Source organism: Oxyura jamaicensis, chromosome 4 (assembly GCF_011077185.1).
Source record: "Oxyura jamaicensis isolate SHBP4307 breed ruddy duck chromosome 4, BPBGC_Ojam_1.0, whole genome shotgun sequence".
Classification (NCBI taxonomy): domain Eukaryota; kingdom Metazoa; phylum Chordata; class Aves; order Anseriformes; family Anatidae; genus Oxyura; species Oxyura jamaicensis.
In genome coordinates, this window is record NC_048896.1 from 27962660 (window position 1) to 27983283 (window position 20624).

The 20624-nt window shown below is 38.9% G+C and overlaps 1 protein-coding gene across 5 annotated transcripts in view; it reads left to right on the top strand.

Annotated features, from left to right (window-relative positions):
* BMPR1B (bone morphogenetic protein receptor type 1B) overlaps window positions 1-20624 on the top strand; it is a 258427-nt gene that overhangs the window by 52722 nt on the left and 185081 nt on the right. For all 5 annotated transcript variants that reach the window (XM_035325734.1, XM_035325736.1, XM_035325738.1 and 2 more), the window contains exon 2: window positions 7269-7339. The gene's annotated coding sequence lies outside the window, so the exon portion shown is untranslated. The remainder of the gene's footprint in view (window positions 1-7268; window positions 7340-20624) is intronic.

Genomic DNA, 20624 nt, shown 5'->3' on the forward strand with positions numbered 1-20624 from the left:
TAAAACTTCAAAAGTGTTGTATTAGCACAGGCTTTATTAAGAATATGCTATTTGAATTGAAACGATGAGAGGCAATAGCCAAATCCTGTGACATACGTTATCAGATGCTGGGCAGAGAGCTTCCAGTATTTATGGGAATATCAGTAACCTTTGAAAATGTGTTTAAACTTCTACCAGATTTTTTAAGATTATAGAATGACTAAGTATTAGCAAGTTGTTGCACTACTGGGAATCATGAATTTCTGGAAAATATCCCTCTGCTTTCTAAGAAATAAAGCCCTGTTCTGGGGAATTCATCTGGAAAGAGCATTTCTTTGGGGGCGATGGGGACCATCTGTGGAATTCCAAGTACGTGGAAAACCTGGAGCAGAGATGGGCAAAAAATACAGCAGGAGTCAGGAGGTTTGGGGTAGGTCACTTTGGTAACCTTGCTTTGAGGAAAGGTCTACGTGTGAGTACTGACCTATTGACCCTTAATTATTCAAGGGTAATGTTATGTGCTCTTCGTGCCTATGTAGTATTTCCATGGTATAATGCTTCTAATCATTCCCAATCTTTATACAGTTTATTCACACTATATATTTTGTGTGTATGTGTGACAGACAAAACCATACTTAGTATGCAATCAATATAGTTCAAAAACGTTTGACTCTGAGCTAAAGACAGGTGAAAGAAAATGTCCTGAGATTCAATTCACAAATTACTTTCTACTGCAGTGAATTAGTAACTATATTTCTGCTATGGTAAGGTGCATTTTTTCCATTTGGTTGACAAATTGCTCGGTACTCAAATGGTTTTTATCTTTCCCTTCTTATAGTCTGATTTCTTGGAGCAAGCACTATGCGTGATGGAAAGTTACCCTTTTTCTCCTCTTCTTTTGAAGTAATGAAGCCTCCTCATATATGATGGAGATGTCAGTCATTTTTCTTGTAGCTTAATTTGGCAACTTGGTAATGTCACTTAAGAGAGAAGTTCTGGATCCCCTGCTTCCCCCCCAGTTCAGCCCTCTTTATTTACAGTATGTGGTGAATTTATTTATTTATTTATTTTTAATACAAAGTGCAGAATGCTTTCCTATGTGGAGCCTAGAAACAGGTGAAAAAAAGATCTTGTCCCTTTTTTAAAATGGTAATAGCATTTTACAACAAGGGAGGTTTTAAAAATTACTGCTTTTATAATGAATGCCTTAACTTCCTTGCTTTTCACTACATCAGCCTGAAAGGACTTGTAATTTGTGCGTTTTTTTCTCTATCTACTTAAATTTTTAGCATCATTAAAACAACAAACAAACAAAAATCTACACAAAACCAAACTAGAACAAAATTTGAATTCTTGTAACATTTTTGTTAGCTTTTCTAATTATAGCTATCTTGCGTGCTTGACATGGCATGGGTAGATATATTAACATATTTCATTATTGACATAATCCTGTTATTTCAAAGGAATAGGCTTGGAATTTACAGAAGCACACCCAGAAATGATTTTAGATGCTTTATTTTATAAATATTATGTTAGTGGGCATTCTATGGTTGTGGCCTACTGCGTCAACAAGACGTTACAGATTCAGCTGGGAAGGTAGGCCTTCCGGGAGACCCTCTATGCCTTTCAGGATGATGTCAAGTTACAACGTAGAGCATGTGTTGGAAAGAGAAGGCTTGTGGTTCCTTCTTGAATTGGTGTTCGTGGGGGTCCTGTTCCTAATCTGTGGGAACTGGGGAACCACGTGGCCCTGGGTATCTGGTGGAGCCAGGTGTGTGCCTTGGGAGATTGCAGTGGCTTTTAGGCCTCACATGAGCACCCGCTGCAGAAAAGTGAAGCTGGCTGCTGGTTATGTGCTCCTACTTGGAAAGTCCTTCATCACATCTGATCTTGTATAATGTGTGCAATTCACCTTTGTAAGTTCACTCTTGGGACGTTTTTCAGTTGACAGCAAGCTTATCAAATGCCCTTTTGTGCGTCAAATACACATATGTGCTTTAGTCATGTGGTTTCATGTTCTGTCTTCTCTAATGTGCCTTGGTGTTGGTATTGAAGTCATTTTCATGGAGCACACAGTACTCTCCTTCCAGTCCATACCTAGTGCTCCTTCCAATTTCTGTAATAAAAGTTTGTGTAAACTTCATGTGGAAAATGTAGTTACACCAGCTCAGCATTTCTAGTAATAGTGCCAGCCAGTCTTTGCGTAGAGAACAAAATAGGTCTTCGGGGCTCAGCTTGTGCCTGAGCCTGGAAATGAATTTCCAGTTGTTAAGTGTATTTGGATGCCACAGTTAAATTCTTAACCTTACTCCTCTGAAATGTATTTTCTCACTCTTCCCTTAAACTTACCTGCCTCAAACATACCTTGGTAGTTGCTTTAAGAAGTATAAACAGATGACTCATAATGCCAATGCACGTGATTTTTGTAGTACCTTTCCTCCTCTACTTCTGAGCAAAAAACAACACTAGAATGTCTCAAGTATTAATTTCACGACTGGCTGTAATACAGTATTCCAATATTGACAACGCTGATTAGTCTTAATAGAGCCATATAAACTCAGGGGCTGTTTGTACTGTCTCATTTTGTTTGTTCTTGAACTTGATAGAAAGTATTTTCTGAGTTGACCTGGTTTTAAGCAGTAACATTTGTTTAGTTTCTTGGTTTGTTTTCTGTGAAGTGGGAACAAGTACAGTGTTACTGCGTTTTGGCTGATAGGCATTGAAATCCTTTCAAGTGGAGTGCATTATTACGTATGTATTGAAGCTCTTTATCAGTCTTTCAGAAATCAAAGACTTAAGCAATTGAGAATTTATAGAATTTATAATTTGCTTTTAAAGCAAAGCAAAATAACTCCCTAAAATCTAAGAAAAATAAATTAATAAAAAAAAATTAGTGCCAAGCAACGGCAGCCTATGTCATTTCATTGGTTTATGGCTGTGTTATATCCTGTTAATCCTGGGATAAATCTGACCTATTTGCTTGCATGATGAAGTAAACTTTACTCCTTGAGCTTCTTTGCTTTACAGACTTGAGTGAAAGCATGTGGGAAGTGATGGATAAGTGAAAGCCACTGATCAAGACCCTTTCCTGCTCTTACCCTGGTTGAGTATTGGATTCTCAAGTTCTCTGTGCAAGCAAGTGGAACAGTGTTAGCTCCAGTGTTGGGACCTTTCATGGTAGAGAGGTGTCCCCAAGCATGGTGTGCAGTGTAGGAGGGTAGCTCCAGGATGAGTGACAGCTGGACTGCAAAGGTTTGGCACTTCAGTCCTGTTCGTCAGCTGCATTTGTTTGCTGGAGTGAACCTACAGGCTGCAGGGGAAGTACAGGAAGTCTTCCTGTGGTTTGCAGTACTTCTGCATGCTACGGGGACAGTTGCAGCAAATTCTGAAACCTAATTCCTTTTTTTGTGTATTGTAGGGTTGTCATTCCTTATTTTTTTTTTTTTTTTTTTTTTTTTTTTCCTTTGGAGAGACTTTTGAGACTGGAAGGGCAGCATTTAGTGTTCTTATACCAATAAAATATTTGAATATATCAGTCCAAAAGACAGTCTGAATATATATATATATATATAGGACTTCAGTTGGAAACAGATGGCTCAGGTTTCATGCTGACTGTTTAGATAAGTACTTTCTGTTCTAATAGTGAGAGGAGATGGCTCAGTGTGTGATTGCCTGAGCCGCATGGAGCTTGTGCATGAAAAGCATATGTGTGGGTGTGGGAAAGCAGAAGGAAGAGTGGAGAGAGAAGCTGAAGTAGACAAGGACTTTGTTGCATTGGAGGTCACCTGTGATTTTTAGTGCTTGCTGTCTGAGTCTCTCAGGCAGCACTAATTTGCTGCACTATAACCGAATAAGCAGAAAAACTGAATAAGGCTGAGTTACTGAAATGGATTGAAATAGATGAGCCTTCAGCGTATGGCAGAGCAGCAGTGGTTTTATTTCTGTAACAATATAAGAATGCTGTAAGAAAGAGACTTGTGTTTTGCTGATAACAAACACTGTTATCAGCCTTAGGGAACCTAGGAAACTTATGCGGAAAATTTAAATGTATATGTGAATTGTGTAGGTTGGTGAACTGTCATCATCCTGCCAGCCCGTGTGCTGTAGTATCCACTTGTGTTTGCTTGTGTGTGGGACAGAAGAGTTCGTGATTTGTCACTGATGGCCATTCTCTTGGTGAAATCACTTCTTTCTTTTCGCTTAGTTCCTCCTCAGGTGAAGGTTCATCTTTTTTTGCTGAATCTTCTGATCTTTTTTCCCTCTTTTTAGAGCCTTCTCCTTGTTTCACTGATATGCCACTTTAGAATTGCAAACTTAAAATGTCACACCTCTTAGAAGAACCACTATTTTGTTGTGATTCTGCCTTATTTTAAGATCATTTAGTTCTTCATGTGAGTCTCATGGGAGGGGGGGGCTTGATTCTGTTTCAGAGGAGATCCTTTTGTCTTTGTGATTAGCATGATGTGCACACTCAGCTTCTTGTCTATATTGCAATTACTTTTCTTCCCTAATAAAATTTGTAGGTACAGATGATTGGAAATACACTAAATTGATTTTATGCTATCACAGTTTGGTGTAAATTATAAAGTAAACCCACCAATGAAACCCAGTGGCCAGTAGAATGATCTATTGCAGTCCAATTGCACGTTTGTGACGTAGGTAAACACTGTATAGAACAGAATTTCTCACTGGGTTTTTCATTGAGATAAGTCTTTTTGCATCACAGAGGATGCATCGAGTGAAATCCTGTAACTCCTCATGTTGTAGCACTTTTCTATAATCTGTCTCCTTCAGAAACTTTTTGATGCCATCTATTCATTTTCTCAATAGATTTTAAATACTGCTGATTTTGAGTAATTTGTTTAATTAGGCCCAAACTATCTGTGTAATTATTCCAATCTGTGCCATTCTCAGCTTTTGCTTGTGAGGCTGATAAATGGCACGAGAGGGAAAAGGGCAGCTTCCCTGAATGAACACGAGAGACCTATGAAAATGTTTTTCACCTACTCTTCTAAAGTGAAAAAAAAATATCAATTGTGGCAAAAAGCTTCCTTGTCTTATGAAACAGGATGCTTTTATGATTACTGTAGTGTTTCCCAGCCTTTTGCTTCCATAGTATCAGCAGATTCATGAAATCCCTGACTGTATAAGGCCCAATACTAAGTTTAAGTTTCTGTGCTTGCAGAGTTTAAGAGAAAAGCACACCTTTTTGACCTGGAGCTTTGTATTAAATACCAAAGCGTTCAGACGCTGAACTTAATGTTTTGGAAAGGGTATGACCTTAAGTACACAACTTGATGTAAGTAAAAGGGTAGGATCTCCAATATCCAGGCTCTTTTAAAGTTGTTTAGCATTGAAAAAGGAAGTTTTCAGAATCTCTAATGATTCTAGGGAAATAAGTCACTAAATCTTTTGATTTAGATTATAAGTTGAATTATATATTACTGTTTATTATATATATTACTGAGATATATTAGATGTGGACCTGTTAGAGTGGGTCCAGAGGGGGGGGGCACAAAGATGATGAGAGGGCTGGAGCACCTCTCCTGTGAAGAACGAAAGAGCTGGGAACATTCGGCCTGAAAAACAGAAGGCTTTGGGGAGATCTCATTGCAGCTCTCCAGTATTTAAAAGAGGGCATATAGAAAAGATGGAGAGTGACTTTTTACATGGACACATAGTGATAAGACACGGGGAAATGTTTTTAAACTAGAAGAGGGGTGATATAGATTGGGAAGGAAGTTCTTCACTCAGAGGGTGGTGAGGCTCTGGCACAGGCTGCCCAGAGAAGCTGTGGATGCCCCGTCCCTGGAGGTGTTCAAGGCCAGGCTGGATGGGGCTTTGGGCAACCTGGTCTGGTGGGAGGCGTCCCTGCCCATGGCAGGGGGTTGGAACTGGTGGTCTTTAAGGTCCTTTCCAACCCAAACTGTTCTATGGTTGCAGATGCACGAGGACTCATAAAATGCCAAGGTTACAAGTATTTGGGGGAAGACTTATTAACCATTAGCAGATGGTCTGTGTCAATTGGAAAAAAACAAAACAAAACCAAAGTATCACAACTTATTGCAGCAGTTTATTTTCTGTATATGAATGCTCATAGAACTACTGTGAACAAAAGTGGTGGTGCTTTTCTTTTAAGTTATTCCAGAAAAAAGAACAGTAACATACACTGTGAATTAAGAACATCGTTATAAGCTAGTTGCAGGTTTTTTAAAAATAAACATGATTGGTGGCAAAATGCTGAGAAAATGCTACTTAGGTATTTTCCCTAATAACAAACAGCATTAATTTTTCCTCTCAAACATCAGTTTATAACAACTGGAGGATAACAAATCTGCTATAGGAACAAGGACTGCTACTTGAATCAGACCATTATCAACAAATCAGTTCTGTTTATGGCCTTGCAAAATTTCTAGCTGTTCCAGTATTGTGAAGGAAATGATAAATATTTGGCCACTGTTTGGGATAGGAATGAAATTGAGCCATTCTGCAACTCTTGAATTGGTGCTGATATGTGTAAAAACTACTTTAGATAAGATAAGCAGTGACATTGTAAAGGTTTTACAGAAGCTGTCTAAATGAATAATTTCTGCTTTGCATTCTAGTGTGATAATGGAGTGGTTAATTAAAGAGGTTTGTGAAAAGCAAAAGCTCTTGTCCTCCTGTTTCTCCTTGCCTCTGTGCTCTTGTGCCTTTGTTCAGTCCATTTTCTTTATTTTCTTTTGCTTCTAACCTTAAAATACTTTTCACTGTTAAGCTCACACTAAGTTCTGTAACATCTGTTGCCATCCATGTTCCAGCCTACTCCCATTGAAGTGTTTGGGTTTGTATATGTATTACAACAGACAGCAGGGATGGTCTTTAGTGCATCAAGGATGTGACTTATTAGGGCATCTAGTATTTTTAACAATGCGTACCACATTTTGTTCTTCCATGGCCTCTGTTAAGATGCAATGGAAGCCTGTGTGGTCAAAGATTTCATGGGGGCTGCAGTGGTACCAGTTTATTTTGGAAGCTGACATAATTCACAAAAGTATAGTTTTCCTCATGAAATAGTGTTGCTGAATATTTCATTATCAGTGCATTGCTATTCATAGGAGCATTTACCATGTAACTTGTTGAAATCATGTAGTAAATACAGAATCATATGCCATCATTGGGCTTTTTTCCAGGTACAATATCTTTACCTGGTTTTCATGACAGAATTGGAAGGTCTATATTGTTTTGTAATGAATTAAACTTTCTTTCAGAATATTGCTAATCATTTAAAAAATGTTCTTTGCCCACAGGGTGGAGTTGACTTCTTTTGTTCTTGGAGACTGAATAGGAGAAAGGGACGTTTCAGCTTTTCTTGATAAAGGTAAGACAGCATCTGTTGATAAAGATAAGACACTGTTCATTATTATGAGCTCATAGAAAGTTTGTCAATGGAGGGTTTGTTTATTCTGTGTTTTTTTTTCAAGTTCTGAGCTTTGTAGTAAGTTCAGTGTGTGATAACATAACCTGTATTGGGAATGGAATGTGTAATTCTAGCACAGGTATCAGTAAAAGCTCTGAAGATAAGCAAGTACATGTAGATCAACATGACAAAGTGGACAGCAATTTGTTCTACTGTTGGAACTTGTGACATTTTCCATATGCCATTGAAATGGCCTGCCCAAGTGCTCTCCATCATACTTACACATTCAGTAAGAGGTCTTTTTATTTATTTATTTATTTATTTAAAATAAAAAAAGTTCTGTCCATGCTACTACTTAAGGAAAATGTGCAGACTTGCCTGGTGCTGTATTTATGGCTCTGTATTGCTGTATGAGAGCACAGAGGTTTGACATAATTTGCTAAGGATCTTAAGACCTATTTTAATTGAGATATGCCTTCAGAAGTAAGCAGCAAATGTCTATCCCACTTCTTATCGTAAATAGGGGACAGAAGGGGATACAAATCTGAAAGTCATCTCTGAGATGTTTTCCCCAATGGCCCTTGCTTCCTGTTGTGCTAAAATGTCTGACTTGTCATAACTATTTACATACAGAATGTGAGTTAAATTAAAACCTGTAAAATATTTGAAAGTGTACTGTGTAAATTAGTATTGACTTCTTAACTACAAATTTTGAAATTAGCATGAAACTATTGGCTTTCCTTATCCCCTTTTGGCAAATTTTGAAAGCGTCTGTAGGTAGGTTTCATTGTGACAGCTGCAAAGACTTGGGTTGGTTTGGGTTAACAGTGACCGTATGTGCAGCAGGTCAGCTATCTGTGTGTCCTTCATGCAGTGCGATGTGGGTAGGTTGCCCAAGTCTGATACAATTTCTATTCGCGTACCATTTTTTATCTGACAGGCTGCAAACTCTAATTGAAAGCAGTAATGCGTTTTGATGAGGTCAGACTTTTGTTTTAGTGCCTACGTAGCTTTAAATTTGGAGATACTCCTAGAGAGTGTTATACCATTTTTAGCAGTAAAGCAGCATCATCATGCCGCTATGTATGAATGTAGTTCTATCAGTTTACAGATGCTTAACGTACTATAGCCTGCAACTTCAGGGTATAAGAGAGCTGTAATCATATTTGTACCCTTAAGGTCATATAGGTGGGTAGACGTTAAGAGTTCCATTGGCTTCTGGCTTAGCAAAATATACAATGAAATTATTGTTGGCATAAAAATGTTCTTTCAAGTTCTTTGACTAGCTTCTGAGCCTGGGCTTTAGCTTTGATCACTTACTCCATCCTAAATGCAAAATAAAAACAAAAATAAAATAAAATAAAAAAATCCCTTAAGTTCAGTAAAATCCTCCTAATGTACCTTGGTGCAAGTGTCCTTCTAGTCCCTTGCAGCTTGTGAAGCTGTTGCTCCTCATTTTGAATGTTCAAATTCACATTTTGACTCGTCTTTTTGTTCACTCAGCATGTATAATCTCAAAGTCTAAACTGCTGTTGGGTGAATTCTGAATCCATCATGAAAGGATGGAGAAATACTCCTGTTGAAATGGTACATCTGTTGGGAGGACCCATGGGCTCTCAGTAAAGGAATCTCTTCCAGCGTTCGATCGCTAAAGATGCAGGGGGAAAAATCGCTATGCTAACATACATGACAGTGTATTAATAATAATTTACAGATAAATTAATATGCCCTGAGCTTAATCTCATTCTGGCAAAACCACGTTGAAGGAAATGAGGATTTACTGGGTTAGGATGTAATTGAGTCTGCTTTTTTTTCTTCCTCTCCACACTGGAGAGCTCATTTAAATCGATACCTTTAAATATTTAGTGGTACTTTATCTAACGTGTTGATTTGCTAGTCAAGTACCTTTCTTCCCATTGTAAGACTTTTGCTATATAAAGCCCAAACCTGTAGTGAAACAGCACGCTCTTGCATTTTTTGAGCATTGAACCCAAATTATTCCTCCTCGGAGATCACTGCATGCTTCTTGAGCATCCATTAAACATTGCCCGGTGATATATGTAAAAGGCAAGATCCAACTCAGTGCACTTTTTTCCCTGTTTGGAAAAATTAAGTATGTCTGAAGTCTTTGGGACACGTGGTTCCCAGTGGGTACACAGAGCAGCCTGTGCAAGAGATCAGCAGCACTTTGCTTGGGCTTGGTTACTCCGTGGGAGTGGAGGAGCTGGGAGTTCATGCTCAAAGTTTATCGGTACGCAGCAGGGCTTAAAAATTATACTTAGACAGAATTTCCCAAATGTAATCAGTGACAGATTTGGTTCCTGTCTGTGATGAATCAGTGGTTGTGTAGAGGCGTGGGAGGAACTTAAGCTATGCAGGGTAGAATCACTTCATGCTGTCGCTGGGGGAAAAAAAAAAAGAAAAAAGAAAAAAAAATAATAAAAAAAAAACACATTGTAGTTTGAGCTCTCTCACTTCCCCACACCGTAACTACTCTGTCAGGTTAAATACTCACACAGTGGCTGCAGGCTTCATGAAGAAAAATGCATTAACTGTCCCCTACCTTCTCTCCTAGTCTGCTACAAAAAGACTGCCCTTAAGTGTTGTCTTAATTTAGCTGTATTTTCACCATTATATACTTCTATGTTATACACTGAAAGTTTTAAACTCTGATCTGTATGAGCATGGGATGTGCGCTTTGAAAACTGGAGATGTAAGCAGACTGCAAATGAGATTGTGCTTGCTTTTGCGAGTAGTCCACGTCAATGTCATAGACTGGCATTGTATCTCGGGTCCTTTTGTCTTCTGTCTTTCCCAACCCCAACGTACGACAGTGTTTTTTTTCCATTGTAACATATTTTAAGTCCAAACCCAGCAATCCTCCCATGTGTGTTTTAATTCTTTCTTCCCTGACCCTTTTCTGAAATCAAGAACTCCTTGGGGCGGCAACAGTCTTCAGACTGGTCTGTTCAACAGCAGAGCACATGCTTGTTCTGCTTATTCTTCCCACTGAATGGGGCTGTGTCAGAAAGCAAAGGCTATCCCCAATAATAATATTTGCCTCAAAGGAGCTTGACCTTCTTTGTGATGTTTTTGGAAACAAAATGCAGGAATAAGCATTATGTCACAAATGAAGCAAGGAAAATAGGGTGGTTGTTTTCCTTAAACATGAACAGATCTTTGACACTGCTCAAATGTTTGTTTTACTGGGGGAGCCTGACTTTCCAGGAAGTCAGACATTTTCTTGACTTGTTTATTTTGGATATTTCCATTTATTGATTGGAATCTAATTATCAAAATATAAAGCCAGACCTCTGAACCGGACAGTACCTGCTGTCCAGGAGTCAGTGAAGGGAGTGCAAGAAAGAAGCTTGTAGGTGACAGGGTGGTATCCACCACTGACTGGTGAGGTGCAGGATTTGGGAAGGACCACCCTAACTCCAAGAGAATGTGGGACTCGGGATTATTATTATTATTTTATTTATTTTTTATTTTTAGCAAAGGAGGGAAAGAGGAAGATAAAGAGGGAGATGGAGGGGGTCGTAGACCTGGAAGAACTAAAGCTTGGGGCAGGTTGGGAATGCGAGTCTCTGGAGGTATATTGCAGGGAAACCACACTATACATGGAAAAGTTGCTGTCCAAAGTATTAGCTTCTGTGGGATCTAAAAGAAAAAGCTTGTTCAGGTATTTCATGAGAAGATGAATTTGGAAATAAGGTTAAAAAAAATGTGGTGCCAATGCCAGTATAACTTAACCTTTGCAACCTTGAGGGATCAAAACAAGATGTAAACACAGGATCCAAAACCACCGTATCTTGGTACAGAAAATATGGTTTGTCTCTCTGGCCGTGGATAAAAAAGGCAAACTATAGGAGGCCTGACAAGTTGTTCTTGCCACTGGGAATGGATACAAGCCTGTGATGTCCTTTGGAACAACGAGCAATTTTCATTACGAATGCATGTCATGTGGGTCCATGGAGTTGCAAGTACATTGCTGAAAAGGTGATGAGTGGCAAGTTGAAAGCAAAAGAGGAGGAAGCTGAGTAAGACTTTGATCTGTCTAAGCTGATTATTGTTGACTAAGCCTGTTTTAGCTGAATCCTGGAATATCAGTATTAAAATACTGACCGTGTCAACTGCTGTTGTGTACTAGAATAGCAAAAAGCATTTGGAAATAAGCTGATCACCGCAGTTCCCTGGAAATTATCTCTAGCAACAACTACCTAATGCACAAAAATTTAATGTCCTGTGCCAAGATAGTACAGTAGAAGCATTGTGATAATGTGCTGATTTCCCTTCCTGGAAAATGTGGCTTAGATCATTGAAATCAGTGGGACTGAAGGACGCAGTTAAAAATAAGTCACGTGTTGCTGTCCAGAGTAGTGCTAGCTAGTCTTCAAATACATTCTTAGGGAATGTATTGGGAACTGTAGCATGTCCTTCCATCGTGTTTTTGGCACGCTGAGGTATTCAGCAGCCAAAATTCTGATATGTTATGGCTGAGCAGCATACTGTCAACTATTGAAACTCAGCTTGCAGATACCACATGTTGATAATCACTGCTGTACGTCTGCAGTTCAATTATTTGCATAATATATTGCACATCCTATTGGCATGTTGAATGAACACAAGTGTCTGTAGAGACCAACAAATGGGAATACTTATTTGCTGAATTATGCCCCCCCCCAAAAAAAAAAGAAAAAAAAGAAAAAAAGGACGAAGCCTTCTGTAGAGATCAGACTACTGCATTGAGAAAATCAAAGTCCACGTACATGATCTAAACCATGTTTGACGTGCCAGACTTGGGTTTCACCAGGAGACTCGCGACGGTATGTTTTTAAAACCCACAAGTGTAAATTAGAACAAGCTAATTTTATAATTATTCCCAACAGACACGCAAGTAATTTGGTCTCAAACATGTTTATTTTATAAAGACACAATCATTCAAAAAAGAAGTACTGAGAAACCACAAGTGGTTTGAGCAATAGAGGCTTAGAGCTTTTGCAAACATGCACGTGTTTAAAATGTGGTAGTATCTGTTTAAAAGCCATGGAGTGCTCTGTCTGTCTTTTGTGGCTTTCTGACTGTCCTTAAGAGAGACTGAGGAACCTGGGGCTGAGGGGGTTGTTTTGGTGGTGGTATTAGTCATTAATATAGCTTAATTTCCAGAAAAAAAACCCTCAGTTGTTCAGGCTTAAGGAATGCAGAACAAAATCATATTTGATTAAGATGCTGCTGGAGAATAGACTGCTCCTGAGAAAGGGATTTCTTGTTTTAATGCTGATGGATTGCTTGTTCTGAAGGGACAGGGATACCGCTTGAACATTTTTTCTTTCTTTCATTTTTTTTTTCTTTTTCTCTCCTGTTTCAATGGCTTGGGCAAGTGACTGCTGTCAAAATGTGGCAAGGGCACCATATTCAAATAAGTCAGAATGAATGATGTAATATTAGCCTGTATGTAAATCTGTAGAGATGTTTAGAAATTATACACAAAGTTTGTTTTTAATGGCCAGATTCACGCGTTTGGGGATTCACACCAGTTGTTTGACAGGTACTTTGGCATGACTTGAGAAGAAACAAATATTTGACAATGACAATGCCCTGCAGCCCTTGGGTCTGTCTTATACAAGGTATAATATGGTGTTGCCTTTTTAAAATAGTATTAGCAATATGAATACAACTTACAGATAGCAAACCTATCCCAAAAGCATTGGCGGAGAACAGTAAGCTTTTATTGGCTAATTAGTATTTACTTCTTTAACTAGCAAAGATTAAACAAATAGCAAGAGTTTGGCTGTAACGAGTCCTGAATGGTGAACTTCAGCCTGCTTCAGTTCTTTGTGGTGCTTGTTAAATGAATCTGTGTTCGTCTTTTTCTATTACTCTGTTTTCTGGTTTTGAGACAACTATCAACTCTGGGGAGGAAAAAGCTGATTTTGGTGTGGTTATTCTGTAGCTTGCAGCTAGTTTCTGTAGTGCAGATACAAAACCTTTCCTAACGCTTTGTGAGACATTTAACTACAGCTAGGAAACAACCAGACTTTCTGCGCTCCCTGGGCTGATTTTTAGGATCAAATAACTAATCCTTCATCAGGCAACGTATCATGGTTTAGATTCAAGCGCCTTAATTTGTACGATTCTGGAATAAATTATTCAGTCATATTTGAAATCTAATGCATGTGGTGTAAATACTTAAATCTTTATTTCTAGATGTTTTTCCAAAAGGCCTTATAGACTTAAACACTAATTTTCCAATAGAGGTAGTGGGATTTAGGACTGTAACTTCGTATGAACTTTTAAAATTTCAATTCCTGCTCAAAATTGGATATTATAGTTGGGAAGCCAAGGTAACTTAAATTACAAAGCACAAACAAACAAACAAAAAAAAAAACAAACTGTATTAAGTGATGTGTGTGTTTTTTTTTAAGATACCAGACCTTATGGCTATTTCCTTAATTTCTGGTATAAAGTGGTCTCAAATCTTTTGGGAATGAATGAGTTTCTTAAGTCCATATTTATATTCCACTCTTTCAGTCTGGAGAACTCACACTGACTTACAGTATTTTTAGGCTTTGTAGACTATTATAAGATGCATTTAGATTATTTCACGGAGTTCTAGATAACTTTCTTAACACTATCGTTACTTTTTGGGTAAAAATAAGTAAATAAAATACCATCTTTATAGCTTCAGTGAAAAATTTGATTTTTAATTTTCTTCTTGAGTGAGGAAATATTGCCCCAATGAGAATAATTTAGTGGATTAAGGAGAAGGAACTATTTTAAGTATTCAAGTCAGGCTTCTGCATGGAGTTATTTTGTACGGATCTACAACATTTACAACATTTTAATACTGGCAGTCAAGTTTCCAGCATAGTCGAAAATGTGTTTCCAAACCTTAGTCTTTAGACAGAAGTACGAGTCGTTGCTCTTACTGCTCTCTGCTCTAATAGGTATGCCTTCATATTTACATTTCCCATCAGCAAATGCGTGTTTGAAATTGTGGAGTGCAGGTTTCAAGTTTGCCTCCTGAGAGCCGCCTGCAGCAGGGGCTTACACGTGCCACATCCTCACCAAGGTCAGCCAAAAGATACCCGCTGATGGCAGCAGGTGGCTGAGCACCATTGCCGCCATTCTCCTTCATTGTGCTATTTTTCTGTTAGTTTAGCTGCTTGCGTGCTATGAGCATAGTGTTGCAGTTTCAGTTCCTAAAGGTCTGCCTTTCAGCCTTTGCAACAAGATGTATGAGGTGTAGTTTCAGTGAAGTTTTAGAAAGTAAATGCTGCTTCACCACTTTTCTCTGAAAAAAAAAAAAAAAAGTTATTGATAACTGGACATCAAAACCCTCAATTGCCTTCATCTTCAAATTGGTATTTTGCTTGAAATAGTTATCCAAGTATTTGTACATGCTTTCTGCAATTTTAATGCTAAAATATTTATGCATGTAATGTTCTGTATGTTACCTGCAGAGTGCGTCTTCCTATTTTATTTGGATTTCACTTTTCATGCCTCTAAGCTGCCTAGCAGTTTTTGTGTTTAGGTGTTGAGCTTACATTTTTTGAATATTGACTTAGATAAGTGGGAATGAATGTTCCATAGAGTCTTCATAGCCTTTATTACATCTGCCTTCCTTACCAAGTAATTCCTACTTTTTTTGACTTGAATGTTTTTTTTTGGCTGCGTTTAGCCACTTATGGTTATTATAAATGTCATCATTTGCAATAAAAATCTTAATATAATGATTAGTGCAAGGGCACAACAACAGTGTCATTTATTTTGTCAATGGTGAAAGGAACTGTTACAGTCTCAAGGCAGCAGCGTTGTTGCAAATCTCAAAACAAAGCTTTACATTTTTAAAACAGCAGCAAACAAACAAAGCCTATGGATACAGTTATCCAGCGTGTTATTTCTAGTGTTCATAGGCATAGGAAGAATTACACTAAATGCTACTGCTACAAAGGAAAAGAAGGAAGGACCTTAACAAACGTGGTACCATGTGGAGAGAGCCTCAGGGCTGTTTCTCAATTGCTTTTAGTTTCCTACAGCTACTAAGTGTGGGAATTCTGGTTCCCTTTTTTGCATGACCATCCTGTAGTGCTTTTAAAATGTTTTCACAAATGTAAATACTGTCAGTAAGACTTTGCGTGTGAAGACCACCTAGAGAACATCTTTTATGAGGGTCATAACATTGGCTGTGAGAGAATAAATTTGCTGATGGCTGAAAGAAGAGGAAAAAAATCAAACCAGCAGCCATGCCTATGACAATTTCTAGCTCTGATAATAAAAAAGATTCACACAAATATGCACGCTCTGGATCTTAGGACAGAATTAAAAAAAAAAATAAGCAATTGGAGGTGGCAGAAACAGAGTCCTAGGAAGCTGTTTCCATACTGCTATGAATTATGAAATGATATGTGGATTTTAAACACTTATAAAGCTGCAAATAAGTTTTCAAAAAACTCTGAAATCCATTAAGTTTATTTTTAAAGGCTTTTGTTCTAGTTGCATTTAATCGTATTTATAGATGTCACATTTGTATAAAGTTCAGTAGTGCAAAGGAAATTCTCAGTAAAGACACCATCTGAATGTATACTCAAAGAGCTTCTTATTCAATTTTCTTCCATTAGTCTATAGTCTACGTGCAGTTAAAAGCTACAATTAAAATGTCATCTGAGATAGGTGAGCATTGAGCTTGTTCGAGGCTTTGAGATTTGTGTCCAACAGCTTTAAAAAAGAGAGAGAGAGAAAAGGATTATACAGTACTTCAAACGTGATGCATGCTCCTATTTGGCTGCCAAAATTACCCTTGAAATCCTTATTTAAAATGATAGAGATTTACGGCACTTGTGTGTGCAGTGGACGAAGGGAAATGAAGTTGTAATTGCAAACACTCATCAAAAGCTCCAGCTTTCAGTTAGCTTCAGTTGAAGCACGGCTTATTATGAAGTGACACAGTGAAGCTGGCAGGATTTTGTCAAGTCTAAGCTGGAGCTGAATGAGCTACAGGTAGGAGGTTAAGGGCCCAATCCACACACCACTGAAGTCAATTAGAAATTTCCCATTGGCTCAAAGACTTTAACGCTAGCCAAAAGATGTTGATCATGTGATGTCAAAATGTTTTTAAACTTTCAGTAATTATTATCCAGGACTGAAAAGAGCCTGGCTCTATCTTGAAATCTGGAACACAAGAACCTCCCCCTGAACACCAGGCTGTACTTCTGTGCCGTGTGGGTGACGGTGCCCTGGCAAGGGTTGCCCCAAGAGCTTGTGGTGTCTCCCTCCTTGGAGGTCTTTAAAAGCCTCCTGGATGTGGTCCTGGGCAGCCTGCTCTGGGTGGCTCTGCTTAAGCAGGGGGTTTGGACCAGAGGGCAACCATAACCATTCTGTGAATATTATAGCTGAAAATCCTACTTTCACATGTGGAATTCATTGTGTTGATCCCAGGTGCTGGTAACTGAACATTTGGTGGTAAAAAGAGTCGAGCAGCATCTGTACACTGAGTCCGTGGCATCAGTGTTTGTCAATACATCTGTGCCCTGCCACATGGCCAAGCAATATGAATTTGAACCAGGGCAGATGTGAGAACTGATTCGCATTTTTGTCGGCCTTTCCGGACCACACGATGAGGTATTTATAGCAGCCTTGTACCAGCTGCAGGAAGAAGGATGATACCTGATCTGGCATAAACTCTACCAAGATAAAATTACTTTTCCAAAAATTTTAAAATGTATTTGCAGCATCCGAGTGACTTTGTACCAGTTCTGCTTTCTTGTGTTATGGGGCTTCCCTACCTTTGTAGGGTACTGGGCGGCATGAAACTGCAGTTAGCATTTCAGTGAACCACAGCTTGTGATGATTATTATTACAGACTAAATATTAATATATTAATTTGATTGAAATTAAATATTTGAACAGTATTGCAGTAAATCAGACTTCTGACATCTAGTAGTTGTCAGAGTACAGTTCTGAGATATTTCCCTCTTGTTGCAGAAAGGATTGTTACGCTCACTTCTTAATGATGGGCAGCTTTCTTTTCTCCCTTCCCACAACCTCTCCTCCAACACCAAACTTGTCCTCTTACTTGTCACATCTGTTTGGGATTTAATCATTTTTCATAAACAGAAGTCGCAGTATCAGCTAAAATGACACTGTTTTTAAATGGGAATTTATCAGCATTCTGTGGCATGATCTGTTATTTATATATTTATTTTTATATTTTTATTTTATATATTTATTTTATATTTGTTTTTTAATATATTTAGTATATTTTATGTATTTTAAGGGTTAAAAGTTTTTGCTTTCATTTTGTATTTTAATATTAGTGTTTTCAAATTCCAGTAGGTTCGTGGGCTGCTTATAGTAGAAGTGGGATTGGTGAAGTTTGTTGAAGGGGAATGCAGAATGATTAAAACAGTTCAACTCTAAGAAAAAAGGTGATCACCTGGGAAGTATGTTGGAATTAGCAATTTGGGGAGAAAGAGGCAAATTGAGGGGAGAAAATAATTGGCGTGTTCCAATCACATGCACACACATTTCTTCCATGTATAATCACATTACAGTGAACAGAGAAAAGCCTATGCAGATTTCAGAAAGTGATCCCTGCGATGTGAGATGTGGGAGGTGAAAAGCTCTGGTGAAATGCCAGTCTGTTTTATTTGTCCTAGAGATAAAACAGTGCTTTCACATCTCAGTTTTATAACATGCTATCAATAAATACAGGGAAAGCAAGCTCTCCATACAGCCTGCAGCAGTGTCAAGAATTTCTTGGTTTGACTCTGAACTTGAAGCCCTTGTGCAGATAGCAGTCTGATAACAGGCATCATTTATATTTACAAATTTGGCAGTGCCAAATAATCACCGGTGACAATTTTCATCAAAGAAATACAGGCCAAGCATGTAGATTTAAAACAATTTGTAGAGTATATTTGTCTGCTTGGGACTCGTTTATTCATGCAGTAACTACTCATGAAGGGATTTGCATAACTGTTTTTTACAGCTTTACTGACTGTTGTCTATAAACAGGAGTCAGATTATGGGAGAGGATTTTGCAGGCTCTATCGACAGTATGACCAGAAGTAGGCAACATCAGTGTTTGAGCAGGGGAATTTGATGGATAAGATAAACCCTGTATAAACTAACAAGCATATCCCTTGGCTGAATGGAAGAAGAGGACGGCTGTAAGGTCACGTTAAAGTTCTGAATTGTTTAGGAAAGCTTATGTCTTCCAGCTGGGAAACATCACACAGACGGTTCAGAATATACCAAAGTTTGTGTTTAACAGAAACACAGAGAGTCAACCTAGGTAATTTTATCTGCCATGTTCCCTTGAGCCAGTTCTCTGGAAAGGAGAGTAAGATCTGTCATTAGTCATTGTTGCCTCTTGTGAGCTATTAATTTATTATGCTCTTTTATGTCTGTATGTATTTTTGTAAATAGTGCTTAGATTAAAGTTAAGTGTATGTATTTGTAAAACCAGATGGATTGGACTTTCAAGGAAAGTCGAGCTCTCTGCCTCTTAGTAAGGCTGGTACCATTCATACTTGTGTAAAACATCTCCCCTTCCCTGCTGTCTGTGACAGGTTTGGTAGACTTAGAAGCAAGACTAATGGCTGATGATAAGAGCAAGTTGCAGAAACTCAGATTCCATTTTTTCTCATTTTTATTAACAAAGCAACAGCCTGTGTCTGCTGAGTATCCTCAGTAACCTGGTAGAACTTTGTACACCTCCCTCTGTACTCGCAAAGAGCTTTTGAGGGCGCTGACGTGGTGGTGTGTCCTGGAGCAGTGTGTACACAGCCATGGAGTGGTCAGAAGAGAGGTGCGTAAGAACTCCTGGCAGACCTTTCAAGGTAACGTGTACATTCAGCATCGTTGCCTTATTAAATGAGCTTCCAGCTTTTGATCCCAACAGAGTGGGGGTTTGTGTTGATGTGGACAGGAACCTTGGAAACAGGTAATGGAGTTCTCAGCCTGGTGGAGCTGTGTCCTCATTGCAGCGAGCTGAGCTGGGGAGCAGCAGCAGGCACTGCCCGAGCAGTAGGGGGACTCATTGTCTGGAAAGGTGATTAGGCACTGACTAGATACGCTTGGAAGTGTCAGATGAGCTTTTCATTTGTTTTGCTTTAGATGGATCCAATACATTCTCTTCCTGCTGCGGTTTCTCTAGGAGTACTGTACTTGAAGGTCTGACTTCGCTGTGGGCACATAGGCAGTTTTATTGTTTTTGAAGTCTTGGGTTCAGTCAAAAACGGGGGAGAGAGGAAGGGGAAATGCCAGGAAATCTCACTGTGTATTCTGGTATTTTTCAGTGGCTCCAGGCAAGCAAGGTGATGACATAAAATTAGGATGCATATTTAAGTTAGTGTTTTGGCTAGGTTAACAAGGCAAAGATAGTAATTAGATAAACTTCTGTTTTAATTTCTCTTTTAGCTTCTCATCAGGTTTTGCCTTCGGGTATAGTCAGCTGCGGCATGACTTTACACTTTATCACGTTGAAAAGGGGGTATTGTAATTTGGATGCAGGCTTTGGCAAGAATAGCCTTCCCAGAGAGAAGGCTCTCCGGGAAGGCTGGGTCCTGCAAGAAGGAGCTCCAGAAGTGAACAGACCTGCAGAAAACTTGGCCTAACAATAGAGCGTTATTCCTTGCATGCTGTCTCTTCAATCCTGACTGTAGTCTGAGCTACAGCTTTTCTTTGGCCATTAACTTTTTCCCTCTAGATGTTGTTTTGCCTGACAAGGGGGGCACCAGAAGTGTCACAGCTTAGTGGTGTCCTGGTGATTTCTGTGGCGGTTCTTTAAGCAGAAGGGTGAAAACTCCTGAGAAAGAAGATGAAGCTTTGAAAAAGCATACTTGGAGCTGAAAAGGGGGCTTGAAGCACACACAGAGCTGCTCTGGCATTACCAGAAGGTGTTGGATGGGTGACCTTCACTGAACTGTCATTGCAGCAGTTGGGGTTCCCTCCTATTCCATGAGGTAATGAGTTACCAGAAGGGTTTTTTTACCCTTTCTTAATTAAAAGAAAAGCTCGTTTGAGGGCTAGTTGCAATATTGCTATTAAGGCCTCTTTACCCATTGCTCTTCTCATTTCTGAATGGCTTTTTTGGATGCCAGAAAATGGATGACCCTGGTGCTCCCAGTGAGCATGGCTTTCAGTGCATAGTGAAGAAGATAAAATAAGCCCGTTAGATGGAGGTGGTTATTTTCCCACTAAAATAAGCCCGTTAGATGGAGGTGGTTATTTTCCCACT